This window comes from Lampris incognitus, chromosome 17 (genome assembly GCF_029633865.1).
Source record: "Lampris incognitus isolate fLamInc1 chromosome 17, fLamInc1.hap2, whole genome shotgun sequence".
Lineage (NCBI taxonomy): Eukaryota > Metazoa > Chordata > Actinopteri > Lampriformes > Lampridae > Lampris > Lampris incognitus.
The window spans coordinates 32,815,650-32,832,523 of NC_079227.1; positions in this window are offsets into that span (position 1 = coordinate 32,815,650).

The window sequence follows — 16,874 nt, forward strand, 5'->3', positions numbered from 1 at the left end:
TCTCCCAGCCAGACACCTTCAACACACCTCCCCGCACTCCACACGACGACACCGAAAACACAGTCAACACTAGGTCAGGCCTCCACCAGACAGCCCTCAGTGTTATCAGAACTGCCGGTCTGCATGGGCTAGCAGTTAGCTTAGCCTGACCCGCTTCCGCGTCTTGTCAGACCATCCTCGGTGTTACTTCTTTGGGCGCAGCTGCAGGCAGGGCCGTGGTGCCTGAGCCCATAGGACGCAGCAGGCCAAGCTCTCACAGCTGATCCAGCGCCAGCTCTCCCAACCATCAAGTGAAAACACAAACTTAGACGTGGACAAAGACACCGTGTGGACGGTACTGAGTGAGGCCACCACAAATGTAAGTTCACGCCATCATCTTCTCACACCAGTACTGGGTGAGGCCACTAGAAAACGGGAATTCGCGCAGCCATTTTCCCACACCGGAAGCGGAATCTTCTCCTCTTCCTGTATCAAAATATGTCCAACCAGTTCTTCTGTTTGGTTCTATCAGTTTTTTTCCCAATATGCACACAATAGGCAGTAGAAACAAACTCCTAAAGATTATCCATACAGCCACCAAACTAACTGGTCTTCCTAATCCTATTGTATGTAATTGCGTTCTCACATAATTGCACATGAACTAGAACACCCACTTCATCAGCACTTCACCCTCCTACTCTCTGGTTGTAGATGCAAGATGCCCAAGTGCAGGAGAGCCAGCTTTGATAAAAGCTTTGACTCGTCTCCTATTCACGCACTCTGAAAGCGCAAACACACATCCCTCAGCGATAACTAACACAGCCTTATGTGTAATGTAATTTGTAATTTGTGATGTTGGGCTATACAAATAAAATTGACTTGACTTAATGTCAATATGTCTTTGTCATATATATCTGCCATGCAATGTCTGTTCTATCTATCTATTAGGGCTGTGTATTGGCGAGAATCTGGCGATACAATACATATCGCGATACAGGGTTACGATTCAATATATCGCGATATATTGCAATGCTGTAAGAAAGGCGATATATTGCGATTTCATAGGCCGGTGTTCTTTGTGCTTATGCTACTTCCTGTCTCAGTTTACGTTGTTGCGTTGGAGTGGAAGAGTCAAATGGCTGAAGATAGATTGCAACAGTGCCATCTAGTGGTCCAGGGGTGACACACAACACAAAATATCTTTCACGAACCTTTACATGTAAACAATAAAAAATCGATATAGTGGTTTTGAGAATCGATACAGTATCACAAAAGATAATATCGCGATACTCGAGTGTATCGATGTTTTCTTACACCCCTATCTATCTATCTATCTATCTATCTATCTATCTATCTATCTATCTATCTATCTATCTATCTATCTATCTATCTATCTATCTATCTATCTATCTATCTATCTATCTATCTAACCTAATCTGTTTTAGTAGTAGTAGTACATGTAGTACATTTGTGGCATAAAGAGGTGCCTCTGAAACAAGTGGTCACCAACCCTGTTCCTGGAGAGCTACCATCCTGCCGGTTTTCACTCCAACCATAATTTAGCGCACCTGATTCTACTGATTACCTTCTTACCAAGACCTTGATTAATGAATCAGAAGTGTTAAATTAGGGTTGGAGTGAAAACCAGCTGGACGGTAGCTCTCCGGGAGCAAGGTTGATGATCACTTGTAGTAAAAGTGGAATCATGGTCCCTAATTGTGGTGAATATATGAGACAGTGCTTCACACATAGCCTTCACAACCCCCCAAGAAGAAACTCTGAGAAATAAAGAAAGAGGGCCAGGAAGTGTAACTGTAGTTACTTGCATATTCACGGGTTGACATGTTGGTTTGCTGATGTTTTGTCTTGAGAAACTGATTTAAAGATCCAACAGCAAGATGTCTCAAAAATTGTCCGCCATCAAAATTAGAAATGTCTCTAATTGGTGTACCTCGGAGGATATCTCACATACTTTGTTGCTGGAGATTTGCAGACACCCTTCTTGGCACTGTTGTCTTCAGCAGAGGTGCACTCTGGGAAGATTAGCTGGCGCAGACGTCTCGCAGAGACAGCATCACTGCCAGGACGCAGAGTCAAACTGTTCGGGCATGTCGGTCCAGAGGTCAGCACAGCCGCTGCTGACTCTGAGCTTTGCTGCAGACCGGCAGAGTTAGCTACTGACCCACCAGGCCAAAAGAGATGCACATCACACCACCCTGGTGCCGTCTAGTCCGAGGCATTATGTGAAATTCCGGGTACGCTTGTTTGCTGCAATCACTGGGTTTTTGCTTTGTGATCGGGGGCACTGGTGTTCATCACTTAAGAGTACGGCAAATATTTGGATTCAAATACACTTACTGATCAATACTTCTTAATTAGAAAGGGAAATTTGATTTATTTACAGTTGCTTGCTGTTAACAGCAGTCAAGCATTTTCAACATCTTCCACTGCAGCACTCTTCTGATGAGACAGTCAGCTAGCTTACATAGCTACTCTGTGTGAGAATGCTGGCATTTGCATTTGTGTGGCTAATTTGAGTGCGTGCAGTTAATATTTTGATGATGATGATGCTTATTATTATTATAACGTGCCCATTCACAAGGATTATTCTGTTCTTTGTTATTCTTATTTTCATGATGCACTTCCTTAAACATGAGTTTATTCATGTGATTGCAAATGATTGTCAGTATATATATGTGCATGTTGACCATTACAGTTTATATATACATATATATATATATATGTCTGTAGTACTTGTTGCATTATGTATACATAAACATGTTGGCTGTGCAGATGCCCATCGCTGAACATTACACATTTGTACAACAGCAAACATTGCATTGTTCACCCACATCAGCAAAGTTGCACAACATCAGCGTATTTGCACACACACATCTCTCTCTCTCTCTCTCTCTCTTTGTCAAACCACCTCTCTCCGTCTCTCCCACCCTTTCTTTTGCAAACATCTTCATATAAATCTAAGCTTATCTCTCCTGTTTTTCCTACCTTTTTTTTCTTTCTTCCATCTCTGTCTTTCCTTCCTTTCACTCGAACTGTCCAACATTAGCTTGTTGTGTTTTGGAGCGTTGCAGGGGCCGTGTGGCATACAGTACTTGGCCCCCACAGCATTGGGGCTGAAGCTGAACCTTGGTCACCTGACTGTGTGGGTTATGTGTTAGCCGTTCAGCTGGCTGAGCTGTGCCTGGTCATGTCACTGTCCTCATTATTCATGTTCATCATTACAGTTACCCCCCCCTTTACTTTCCCTTTCCCTCTCTCTCTCAGTGACTCCCTGCACCCACACACACATGTGCATCCTTAAGATGGCATATGGTCTTTACCTTCTCTCCTGTCACTTTTTAAGCCTTCCTTTTAATACCCATTTATTTTTTATGTCCAGTCATTGCTCCCTGCATGTCCCTTTTTTGCTGCCCCCCCTCCCCCTCCCCCTCCCTCCCTCCCTCCCTCTGGCGCTCACATTTCACATCCGCACATTCTTTTATACTTGTGAGGATCATCGTTGACTGCATTGATTCTCTATCCTCTAACCCTAACCTTCATTTAATTCTAATTTTAAATGTAAAGTGGGAAATTCAAAGATTTCCACTCGCCGTTTAGAATACTCTTTTTCGTCGGTTAAATTGTCACAAGTTTACAAAGTAAATACCACACGTTTACAAAATAAATACCACACGTTTAAAAGTTTTCGGAACAGGTTCGATTTTCTGCGTTTTTTCCGCATCCGTCGAAAGCCCTTAAGAGAGTTGTTTGGCCACTCGGAGCCACCGTAAATGCAAACAAAGTCATCCAAAATGGCGTCTGGAACGTTTCTTTTAGTACCTTTATTATATTGCAGCGAAATCGGGGGCAGCCCGGCCGGAATCGTCACAGCCGGGACGCGAACCCGCGTCTCCCACATCGCGGGCGACAACGTTAACCAGTCGACTAGAGGGTCCCACCCGTTAGCCCCTTATTCGTGCACGTTACAATATGAACAAAAGAACAAAAGCTGGTCATAACAAATTAGCAAATAGCACAAATCAGACTCATCTGTTAATTTTTTTTAGTATTTCACAAAACAATCAAAAATAAGGGAAAAATAATAATAAAAAGACAAAAATACAGAAAGAGGTCTTATCAGTAATCGATATATCTATGTTTTTGTAAATATGCAAAGCTTGTGTGGTTTGAATCCATTTCAGTGCTTTCTTAAAATTTATTAATTAATTCATGAAGACTAAGAATAGCGGCCTGGCCTTAATAAATCTAGATCTATGGATACATTGTTTAACCATAATAATCAGGCTATTGTACAACATTTCCATATTTTTGTCCTCCATTATAACTCCAAATTTAATATCCTTATAATTTAAATTGGGAAAATGAAAGTCCTTTTCAGATATCCAATTTTGAAATAATTCCCAAAAGGCTGTATTAGAATTACAAGTAAAAAAAAAACAAAAAACAAATGTTCCAACGTTTCGATAACAGAATCACAAAACATACAATTGTTTTTGTCAATGTTAAATCTTCAGAAACTCGTTACAAGGATAGATATCATTTATCATTTTAAAATGAGTTTCTTTCGCTTTTGGTGCAGTAGGGAGAGTGAGGTGTCTGGTTCTAATACTGACTATGATCTCTTTAGGATAACTTTTTAATAGATTTGTTTTTCTTTTTAATGGTAGAGGAAAGAGTACGGAGGTTAAGGGCACCCCCTACAATTTTGTTTGTGCATTTTTTTCTCCATAAAGTCAAGATTGCCTATGTAAAGTGAAGGCATCTGTGGTACTAACACGTCATAAGTCAAAATTGCTATTATCACATTCACCCTTACTTGTGGGATTGCCTTGATAACCACTGAGCACTGTTTTGAATACATTGCATTGAATTTAGCAGTGAATTCATTGTACTATAGAAGATTTCCTCTTGAATCAATCAGATGTAAAATAGACCAAATACCTCTCTCCACCCAATCACAATGACATACCGATTTTCTTTTAAACAAGATGCACCTGTTATTCCAGACCGGAGAGCTGTGTGGAGTGAAATTGTGCTTATAAGCCAGTTTCCAATATAAGACAGCCTGCCGATGAAATCGACACAGCTTAATAGGTAGTTTAGCAATACAGAAATCACATCTTAACAGAAAATCTATCCCACCGCACTTACTAAACATTCTAGAAGGAATGTTACACCAGAATCCATTATTATTTTGTATGAATTGTTGTAACCATTTCAGTTTTATCATTCCGTTCATTGCCTCATAGTCAGTCGCATGTAAGCCCCCTTCTAACGACATGGCGTCTGAAACGTATTCACTTCGTCTCTTCCCAGCACAAAGCACTTCCTGATAAAGAAAGCAAATAATATAGAAATGCGAGATTTAAAGACGGATTCCAAGCGGGCAATTTCTCCAGAGGGAAATGTGCACACTGTAAATACGTACTTAATGAGAGTCATCCAAAGGAGTTGAATCAAGTGCAACTGGACTTGGTATATATGTACCAAGTCCAGTTGCACTTGATGCAACTCCTTTGGATGACCATGACCTGGATGAATGAGAACATTCACAGACACTTAATGAGAGTCCGTATTTTTTCGTATTTATCTTTGTTTTTGTTTTTTACGTTGCACTGTTTGAATAACTTTTTTTTCACCACAATTTAGGTAGCCAACTTTCCATACAATTAGTCAGTTAACAATTTATTGTTATTGTGTGCGTGTTTTGCATTGTTGGGCTCCAGACTAACTTTTTTTTTTTACTAGGAATAAGCTTTTGGGAAATGTGTTGGGGGTTATCTTGACGGCATCCCAGTTGAGAAAAAAAACTCCCAACCCAACCCTTACATAGCCTACATTGGCCTAGACTGGCAGGCTTGTGCTCTCCTTGTTTCCCAACATAATTTAAATGAATTAAAATGTCTTTACAACGGTAAATGTACTGGTCACATGCGCGACTAGATGTAAAAATTTGAGAAGCCCTGCATTGACAGCACTGTATCAATGGTCTGCGTGTTATTAATTTTAATTAATGGTTCTTGTTCAGGATGTTGAAATCAACACAAGGAGAGAATCTGTAATGAAATGTCTAATCTTCTACCTTGGTGAATCAGCACATCACATGATTAAAGAAGATCAGGTAAGGCCATCTCTCCTCCTCTCAGGGGGGGTTGGGGGGTGGGGTGTGAATTGTAGGGCCCTCGAGGCCCATTATATCTAAGCCCATAGTTGTTATGTCAGAAGCATGTAGTGTAGAAGCATGTAGACCACCTGCTTGCTCCAGTCATTTCTTGTTGCAGCTGTATTGTTTCATGTGTTTCTTCCCCCTCCCCAGGATACGCTGGAAGATGAGGTGTCGATGGCAATATTGAAGGGGGAGGACATCAAGATTTTAATTGAGGGCACAGAGGTGGTCAGCCAGATCCCTTGTGTGACAAGAGCTGTGGTCATGCTGTTTGGCTTAATATATATACTTAACCTGCCGTATCTGAATATATACCTGTAATTGTCTGTGTGATCTTGGTCATTTATCAATCATGTTTTAATTACAGCTTAGAATTTACAAGTAATGTAAAATTAACTCATTTAAAAAAAAAGAGTTAATCTAAGATAAATATATTTTTTAATCTAATATTAGCAATTTTTTTTTAAATTGAGGTAATTTAAAATAATCAGATTTCTCTAACCTTTTAACCTATAAAAATCAATTGAATAGAATAAATATTTCAGGTTGAACAGAATGGATTATTTACATTGAGATAATAAAGACAATCTGTTTTTTTCAGTTGGCTCAAGTTAAGATAATTAGCTTGCCTGATGTTAAAAAAATAAGTTTGTTTGGATTTAAAAAGATTAAATTAGACTGAGTGTTTTTTTTTTAGGTTGAGCCAATGTCAAATAGTTTGTGTGATGGATTACTCTAATTTGACTAGGTTAAACCAACAAATTACTTTTTTCAGTGCATGTTTTTAATCTTATAAAAGTAATCTTGTAATTATTGCACGATACGACTGCATCATCTTGGCAAAGAATGCACTGCAAAGCTAGCTGGCAAGAAGCTGCGAAAACAGCTGACAAAACTTCTAGATGTAAATGTAAGATCATGATGCAGAACATGAGAATAGACTCTGTTGTTTATAAACAACAGACTCATTGGAAAGTTTAATAGTCGTCCTTGCACATATAGGTGATCGTAAAGTAGCCTAGTATGCTGTCATTTTCTTAGGTAGCGAGCTAGCGTGTTGCAGCGATGGCGAGCAACGGCCTGATGAGGCCAGGACGCACCGCTCTCTCCCTCGCGAGCGGCACGCGCTGTGTCATTCTTTCACGCCCTCGTCTGAGGAGCCAGCTCGGGAACAACATGTTGACAAATCAAGGCATCTTAACACAGCAGTTGCTATGGCTTCTTAAATGCAAGAGTCAAATATTGAGTCGTATTGCGTATTGTCGTAAGTCGTATTGCGAATTCTCGCAAGGAATAGAATAATAACACATACAACAATAATAACACGCATCGGACCCCGGTGTGCAAGGTTTCTGTGCGTAACGGTTTTTATGGGGATGATGGATTTAAAAAATAAACGCATACGAAAAATAGGGATTTATCTTTGATGCTTCTCTCTGGTTGGTCCACGAACGAGGAAGTACCGCCTTTCCTCTCTGACGGACCAATCACTGTTGACTGAAGTAAAGCAGGTCACTTCCTGTCATGGATGCGCAGCTTGGCTCCCCCCCCCACACACACACACAGAAGGGGTCGGAACTGGCAAAGTATTTCAAAATGCAAATGCTTTCGGAGGCAAAGGCTTTCATGAAGTGAATCACTAGCGTTTTACCATAGTCGGTGACGGATAGTAACAAAACGGACATTCGTTGATATTGTAGCGAATTCAGGGGGCAGCCGGGACACGAACCGGGGTCGCCCTCGCTAACCAGTCGACTAAAGGGTCCGAACCCTTAGCCAAGGGCAAGCGAGAGTCCAGTTGCACTTGATTCAGCTCCTTTGGATAACCATGACCTGGATGAATGAGAACATTGACAGACATCTAGCGCGTCTAATTATCCGTGGTCGTCACCTCCCGCATATCAGCTGTGCCTCGCGCCGACGCACGCGCTTCCGATGGCCTCGCAATCTCACCGTCCCACTTCTGACACCGATGTGGCGAATTCGGGGGGCAGCCGGGAACCGCTGCAGCCCGGACGCGAACCTGGGTCTCCCGCACCACGGGCGACTGCGCTAACCAGTCGACTAAAGGGCCCGACCCCTTAGCCAAGGGCTAGCGAGTCTAGTTATCCGTGGTCGTTACAGTATTAAAAAGTTCAAGATTACCAGTTTAACCCTAAGACCCAAGTCCTCAAACTAAGATAGATCCACGTTATCTGTCTTGGGAGAGACAGCCCTCCTCTGTTGCTCCCCCTGAGGTTCCTTCCTGCTTTTCTCTCTGTTAAAGGTTTTTTTAGGGAGTTTCCTCATCCGATACGAGGGTCTGAGGAAAGGATGTTGTGTTGCTGTGAAGGCTCCCTGAGGCAAATTTGTTATTCGTGATATTGGGCTATACAAATAAAATTGACTTGACAAGCTTGAGTTTTTTCCCCTGCATATAAATAGTAATTCTTAATAAACATAAATCCTTGCCTGGATCCCCTTCTCAGATTGGATATTTATCCATCCTAAGCTTTCACGTTCAATTCAAAATCCACATTCCGATTCAATATCACCAGAATTGATTGTAAATAAATTAACATTAACACACAAAAAGGACATTGAAATAAGCAACTGCGAAAAGGAGAACCTTTTTAAATACATATGGAAGAGCAGTTATGAGGGTTTTGAGGCATTAAAGGGTTTTCCAACCTTATAGTTCAAGGTTAAATAACAACCTGAAAGGAGTCTTGGTGTGCTGGCTTAAAGGTGTCCATGTGAATGCATTGCTTCGGGTGTGTTCACATCAGCGAACGTTGCGTTTTCATCCACGTCAGCAAGACTTTCCAGCCCCCCTTTCTCCCCTGCGCGTGTTTTTGTGTTATCCCCCCCCCCCCAAATTTTTTTTTTCTCAGGATGAAGCAGATCTCGTTCCTCCTGTTTAGTCTATAACCTTCCTTCGACTCGTTCTGTCTTGCTGCATGAGCAAAGGATGCCTCCCCTGATGCCCTACACCAGAATATACACCGTCACCACTGCCAGCACCTGGTGATAAATTACTTTTATTCTGCCTCTAAAAGCCATAACTCCTGACCCAACACCCCCCCCCCACCCCCACGCGCACGCACACGCACGCACTCACATACCTCCCCTGCTGTAGCCTCCCTTTGCCGCCCTCCCTCTCTCCTTTAATCACTGTCATAACATCAGACCAGAGTTCACCCTCTTTCCCTTTTTATATCCCTCTCTCGTCTCTCTCTCTCTCTCTCTCTCTCTCTCTCTCTCTCTCTCTCTCTCTCTCTCTCTCTCTCTCTCTCTCTCTCTCTCTCACCCTCATCCAAACTCTCTCGCTCTCTCTCTCTCTCTCCTTGTCTATCTCCGCCCTGCCCAGACGGGTGCTCAGTGGCAGTTTGCTCCCCCTCCCTGACCTCCCTAACTAGGTGTTAAATAGCTCCTCCGGCTGCACACGCAGGGGAGGTGAATGATTCCATCAGCTTACTCCTGCTCGCTCTGTAAACAAATTACCCCGGCCTGCCGTGGTGCTGAGGAGATGGAGGGCAGGCCGAGGAGAGGCAGGAGTGGGCGGCCGGGGCTATTAACAAGGTGTTTAATGGTCTTTAGCCTGCTGCAGAGAATGAGAGGTAGCTGGGATTTATCAGAGGGCGGCAAGCGGTGTGTTGCCAGTGGATTTTGTAAATGCTGGATTTAGAACCGAATACTTGATTAATATCCCATTCTACATATTTAGCAGAAGCCTTCGTCCACTTGGATGGCGCAACATTTGAGTTTCCGCATTGCCAACATGAGAATCTGTTGTATCTTCACTTGAGTTTTTCTCCACCTTTTACTACGAGTTACCGACGTCTCGGTGCAGCGCGCTCTCTTGTATTTTAATAATTCGTACACAGGCGTGCGCCCCCTGGCGACAGTCACAGGCAATGTGTTGTTCTTACCGATAGATGTCAGTAATGGACCATGAATCACAATTTATGACGGACGCGATCAATAATGAAGACCTCAAAGGGCAGGGTCGAACTTGACTAATATCTCCTGTCTTTTTTCGAACGCTTTTGCAGTTTTTTGTCTTCCGGTACAGGTAGTCCCCGAGTTACGAGCGCTCGTACTTACGATCCGAACGCCGTAAAGCCTGTTATTTTAAATAATCGAGTTACACACAATGGTTCATGCTGTAACGACGACGGATGACTAGACTCGCTAGCCCGTAGCTAACGGGTCTGGCCCTTTAGTCGACTGGTTAACGTAGTCGCCCGTGGTGCGGGAGAACCGGGTTCGCGTCTCGGCTGCAGCGGTTCCCGGCTGCCCTTGAATTCTCTACAGTACTAACTACCTAACGGACGGACTACTTTGTGTGACGCTAAAAACACTGCGCGTCTTAGGCGGTTCGTCGGCCTGAGGGAGAACCACTACAAGCCGTCGTCGCCATTATAAGTAGGATTGCGTGTGTGTTGTGTTTTGACTTACATTTTTCATATTGTAACGTGCACGGATAAGAAGACACGCTGGCCGCTGGCTCGCGGGACTGACCCTTTAGTCGAGCGGTTAGCGATGCCTCCTGCGGTGCGGGCGATACGGGTTCGCGTCCCGGCCGCGGCAGTTCCTGTGGTTGCGTTGCCCCCCGAATTCGCTACATTGGTGTCAGAAGTGGGATGGAGCGACCGTAAGGCCATCGGAAGCGTATGCGTCCTGAGGCGTGAAGGAGCTGATATGCTTAAGCTCCATCAAAGAGGGATGGCCTGCCACCTGCCCAGCTGAGGTTTTACGTCCGTTCTTCAGAAGGCAGGCTGAGCTCTGTATGGAAGATGGTATTCTACTCTGGGGGCTCCGTGTTGTGGTGCCACCACAAGCTCGCAAAACCCTGCTGGAGGAGCTTCATGAACCACACCCAGGAATCTCGAGAATGAAGGCAACAGCCAGAGCTCATATGTGGTGGCCTGGATTGGATAATGGAATAGAATTTAAAGTGCAAGCCTGTACTACATGTCAACAGGTACACAACACCCCTCCGCAAGGGTCAGTCTCACCTTGGGAGAGACACAATTGGCCTTGTCTGCGGATGGGAAGCTGGATGTGGGTATGTGTCCTGGTCGCTGCACTAGCGCCTCCTCTGGTCTGTTGGGGCGCCTGTTCGGGGGGAGGGGGAACTGGGGGTGGGGAATCGCGTGATCCTCCCACGCGCTACGTCTTCATGGCAAAACTCCTCACTGTCAGGTGGAAAGAAGCGGCTGGTGACTCCACATAGAGGAGACTGCAGCCCTCCCCGGATAGGCGGAGGGGGTAGAGCGGCGACCGGGAAGGCTCGGAAGGTGGGGTAATTGGCCGGATACAATTGGATTGCACAGCACGGACGTATGTGAGGTAGTCTGTTGCCGTGCTGGACTGGTGGCCTGTCCAGGGTGTCTCCCCGCCTGCCGCCCAATGACTGCTGGGATAGGCTCCCGCGACTCTGAGAGCAGGATAAGCGGTTTGACTAATGGATGAATGGGAAGGACAGTTGGATTGGGGAGAAAAAAACCCCCAACAAAATGATAAATATTGTACTGTAGTTACATTTATTATTAAGACTGTATTACTATATTTATGATGTTTTAGGTAAAATATACACTCTATACTAAGACAACCGTTTGACTGACACTAGATGTGAACTGAACGTAACTGTTCCTACTTGCGTACAAATTCGACTTACGAACAGACTCAACAACGGAACTCGTTCGTAACCCGGGGACTTCCTGTATTATTTTTGGCTGCACTTCATGCCGATATCATTTGTGTCGTGGTTCTGATATTCTGACTGCGAGGGCCAAACTCAGGCGGTTGTCTGAGCAAACACCGCGTCTCTTTTGAAGACAGCTGCCATGTCCCAGCGGCGGTGCTCCTTGTCTTTATTCATTTGCAGATAACGCTTTAGCCGTTGCTGAGCAGTCACAACATTTCAAACACGCAGGACTTGTGTTCCCGCTGCCCCGTCGGCAACACCTCTGACGGCAGTGTGCTTCACGTCTTTAAGAGCTTAGATGAGCATCGCCATCCTTTCTCGGGACAAGGCCGTCTTGTACATAACACCGAGATGGAAGGTTTTATGTTCTGCCCTCAAGTCTTGCTGGTTTGAAGGCACACGTGAAGGATGTGCTTGTTACATCACAGGAGGAGACAGAAGGCATTTACAGTGTCTTTGTATGTGAGTGAGTGAGGTCAGTAAATTTTACTGTGTGTATTTGTTTATTTGGCGGGGGGGGGGTTTGTCCCCCCCCCTTTTTCTCCCCAGTTGTATCCGGCCAATTACCCCACTCTTCCGAGCCGTCCCGGTCGCTGCTCCACCCCCTCTGCCAGTCAGGGGAGGGCTGCAGACTACCACATGCCGCCTCTGATACATGTGGAGTCGCCAGCCGCTTCTTTTCACCTGACAGTGAGGAGTTTCACCAGGGGGACGTAGCACGTGGGAGGATCATGCTATTCCCTCCAGTCCCCCCCCCCAAAAAACAAAAAAACAGGCGCCCTGGCCGACCAGAGGAGGCGCTAATGCAGCATCCAGGACACATACCCACATCCGGCTTCCCACCCACAGACACAGCCAATTGTGTCTGTACCCAGATAGCATCCAGATGTGGGCCACTTCAGGCAATGATGCAGCACTGCTGGCCTTCTTCTGGCCCTGACAAAATGGATGTGAGCCTGAAGTGGCCCACATGTACAATAGCAAATATGGCCCAAATGTGCCAAATCAAATGTGGGCCTTTTTTGGCAAAGATGCGGTGCTCTGGGCAACATGTAATCTGGATGTGACCCTGAAGTGGCCCGTGTGGTAAATGGTGAATATGGCCCAAATATCACACAACAAATATGGGCCACCTTTGGCAACAATGTGGCACTGCTATGGCTTGGTCCAGATCTGGCAAACAGGAGCGGACCCCCCAAGTGCCATCATTCCATGCGGTATGTGGGCCGGATGAAGTGTCGGTGTGGGACGGGTCCGGGCCACAGCAATTTTGCTATCCGGGTAGGGACGCCCCGCCCGATCAAGTCAGAGGCAACAAAATAGACTGCTATGCTACCCGGATGCCCGTGTATTTGTGTTTTGCACGAGAAAGATGCACAAAACATGTGTATGTGTCGGAGTGTGGGACAGATGTTGTGGGCGCACACATCTGCAGTGAAAGGATTAATCCATCTTCTCACGACCGGGGTCTTATAGTAGTCGTTTTTGTGCCAACAAGCATATTGGTTATGCCATCTCATTACTCCCTGGCTCCATTTTGGAGATTTTGTGACGTAGGCCCTCCACCAGACGGATGCAGTTTCCCCGAGTAGCTTACAGGGCAGCGGAAAAAGAGAAATACTGTCACCGTCTGGGTTTCTGCTTTTGTATGTGAGCCCTCACCCTTTCGTGGGGACGAGTGTGTGCTTCAGAGAAACAGACCACTGGGGGGGGGGGGAGAATGGCTGGATGCTGAACAACTTTGGAAGAGAAAGGGGGAAAGTGTGTCTGTGAATAAGTGTACGTGCATGGGGGGGGGGGTCAGGGAGGGGGGAGGTCCATACAGAGGGAGAGTTTAAGAGGTGCACCACAGTCTGTGGAGACAGGAGACATGAGAGGCTAATGTTGGAGTCTGAACGTGCCGTGTCTGCCCTCCCTGTTCTCTGCACATTATTGATCATTCTCGACTTGCTTGTTTGTCCGTCGCCCTTCTCTGCTCTCCCGCTGCCCCGCCCCCCCCCCCGTATTGGAACAAGACCTTCTATTACACGCGGCGCCAGACATCCTGTAGACGGACGCCATGCATTGTAATCGAAGGATGAAGGGGGAAGAACCAATGTCTGCAAACCTCTGTTCAGTATATCCCAGCCACAGTGAACACGGGGCCGGAAGGCTGGATTTGGTTGTTTGTTTATATTGCAGTGGTTTATATGGCATGTGCCATAGGCACTGCCCTAAACAAAACAAAACAACAGCAAAACATGCCCATTACAGGTCCCACCGGCGCTGAAAAGACCTGCCCTACAAGGTCAGATTTGTGAACTTACTAACTTTATTTATTTATTTATCCTATATATTATATTTAATATCTGTAATATATATTGTATATTTTCTATTATGCATTATTTTTATGTTATTATATTTATATGTTATTATTATTATTATTATTATTTATTTTTTATTTATCAACTTATTAACAGGCTTTTAAGACTTTGTCAAACCCCAAAAACCTGAATCAGAGCTCTCCATTAAGACCTTGGAAAGGAAGCTTTCTGAGGCTTTATTGACTGTCTGTCACTATGAACAAGATTTAATTTGAAGCTTGCTCTATGGGCTTTAGTCACATCTGCCTCTCAGCTTCTTCTATTTGCTCCAATATGTTCCCTCTGTAGAAAACAAATGTGGCCAGCGAGCTCTGTAAAGATATGTGCGTTTAAAGAGTCATAAAAACAGCGGGGTCTTAAATCATAGTAGTCTGCAGATCCACATGGTTCATCAATCAGAGGCGTCCTGTTTGCAAAATTGAAATGGGAAAATCTGTACCTCTCTACCTTATTCTATCTAACATGAGGTCAAAAAACCAAAAAAAACGTGGAAAAAACCCCTCTGTAGATTTATTGACGGAGATGTGTATCTGTATATTTTTTTCATCTAGAGCAAGTGCTGTATTATACATCATATTACAAACCAAACATTGAACTCGAGTTTTACTACCCTTAAACCCAAGAGCCTCTGTCAGACCGGGGAAGCCCAGGAAATTTGTGTTAGAAGTTTGACCTGAACCGATCCAATCCCATCAAGTTCAGATAGGTCCCGCTGCATAAATATGAGACTTCTGTGTGAAATAATTAATTAAGGCTGAAAGCATGGTAATCAGTTATGCTTTAACCATCGATAGTCGTGATTTGTGAAAGAGGGAGCTGTTGTCAGATCAACGTCGGACAGGGTGTCCCAGGACTATCACATCATTTATCCATGTTAGAAATGGGGTAAGGGTCCGGGTCCGGGTTAGCACTGGAGCGGTATTTCTCCCTTGAGAAAACCCAGGACAGGCACCTTCTATTACTGGCTTCGGATCACCCTGGGCTCTGTTTCTGCTGAATCAGTGGCGGCCAGGCATTACCTGGCATATCTATTATCACTTATTGCATATCTATCACCTCATATGTCCCTTGTGAGGTTACCCCTTCAGAAAATTCTCGATACCTTAAACCAAAACAAAAACCAAACCATATCCTTTGGTAATTATGTTTGTGGGAGTTATTTGCCTATGGGTGAAATGTATACGTGAGTTTTACTGTTATAATACTAGATGAGGGATTGCATGTTAGGTGTGTTGCTGTGTCTACTGTGCATGTGTGAGTATGTGACTATTGGTGCCACGCACGCACATGTCCTGATAAAGACCTCCCACAATTCTTCATGTTTAATTGCCAGCTATACACCGATTACCCAAAACATTAAAACCACCTGCCTAATTATTGTGTAGGTCCCTCTCACACCGCCAAAACAGCTCTGACCTGTTGAGGCGTGGACCCCACAAGACCCCTGAAGGTGTCCTCTGGTATCTGGCACCAAGACGTTAGCAGCAGATCCTTTAAGACCTGTAAGTTGCGAGGTGGGGCCTCCAGGGATCGGACTTGTTTTTCCAGCACATCCCACAGACGCTTGATCGGATTGCGATCGGGGGAATTTGGAGGCCAAGGCAGCACCTTGAACTCTGTCATGTTCCTCAAACCATTCCTGAACAATTGTTGTAGTGTGGCAGGGAGCATTGGGGTGTACTTGATCTGCAACGATGTTTAGGGAGGTGGTACGTGTTAAAATAACATCCACATGAATGCCAGGACCCAAGGTTTCCCAGCAGAACATTGCCCAGAGTGTCACACTGCCTCTGTCGGCTTGATTCATCAGACCAGGCCACCTTCCATTGCTCCATGGTCCAGTTCTGACGCTCACATACCTATTGTAGGGGTCATCATGGCCACTCTGACCGGTTTGTGGCTACACTGCCCCATACACAGCAAGCTGTGATGCACTGTGTTCTGACACCTGTCCATCATAGCCAGCATGAACTTTTTCAGCAATTTGAGCTGCAGTAGCTCTACTGTGGGATCGGGCCAGATGGGCTAGCCTTTGCTCCCCACGTGTGAGCCTTGGGCGCCCATGACCCTGATTCACCAGTTGTCCTTACTTGGACCACTTTTGGTAGGCACTGACCACTGCATACCATGAACACCTCACAAGACCTGCCGTTTTGGAGATGCTCTGACCCGGTTGTCTAGCCATCACAATTTGGCCCTTGTCAAAGCTGCTCAGATCCTTACGCTTGCCCTTTTTTGCTGCTTCCGGCACAAAAACTTCGAGAACTGACTGATCACTTGCTGCCAAACATATCCCACTGCCTGACGGGTGCCATTGTAACAAGATAATAAAGGTTATTCACTTACCTGTCAGTGGTTTTAATGTTTTGGCTGATCGGGGTAATGCGTACGTGTCATTTTTATACCCCCCACTACCCACACCTCACATAATGACTGCCTCTCACAAACAGGCTATGGGGATATTTAGAGGAGATTGGACAAAACTGAATAATTCAGCAATTAAAAGTCTTAATGGGTGAGAGGCGGGTGGGTGACTGCGCCCTCTCCCACCACTGCTGGTTGTTTTCATCAAGAAACATGTTTAAGTGATTCACGAGGTGATGCAGACTAGTGTCTGTTACTGCATCTTCTGAAAGCCCTGCATTATTTTTAC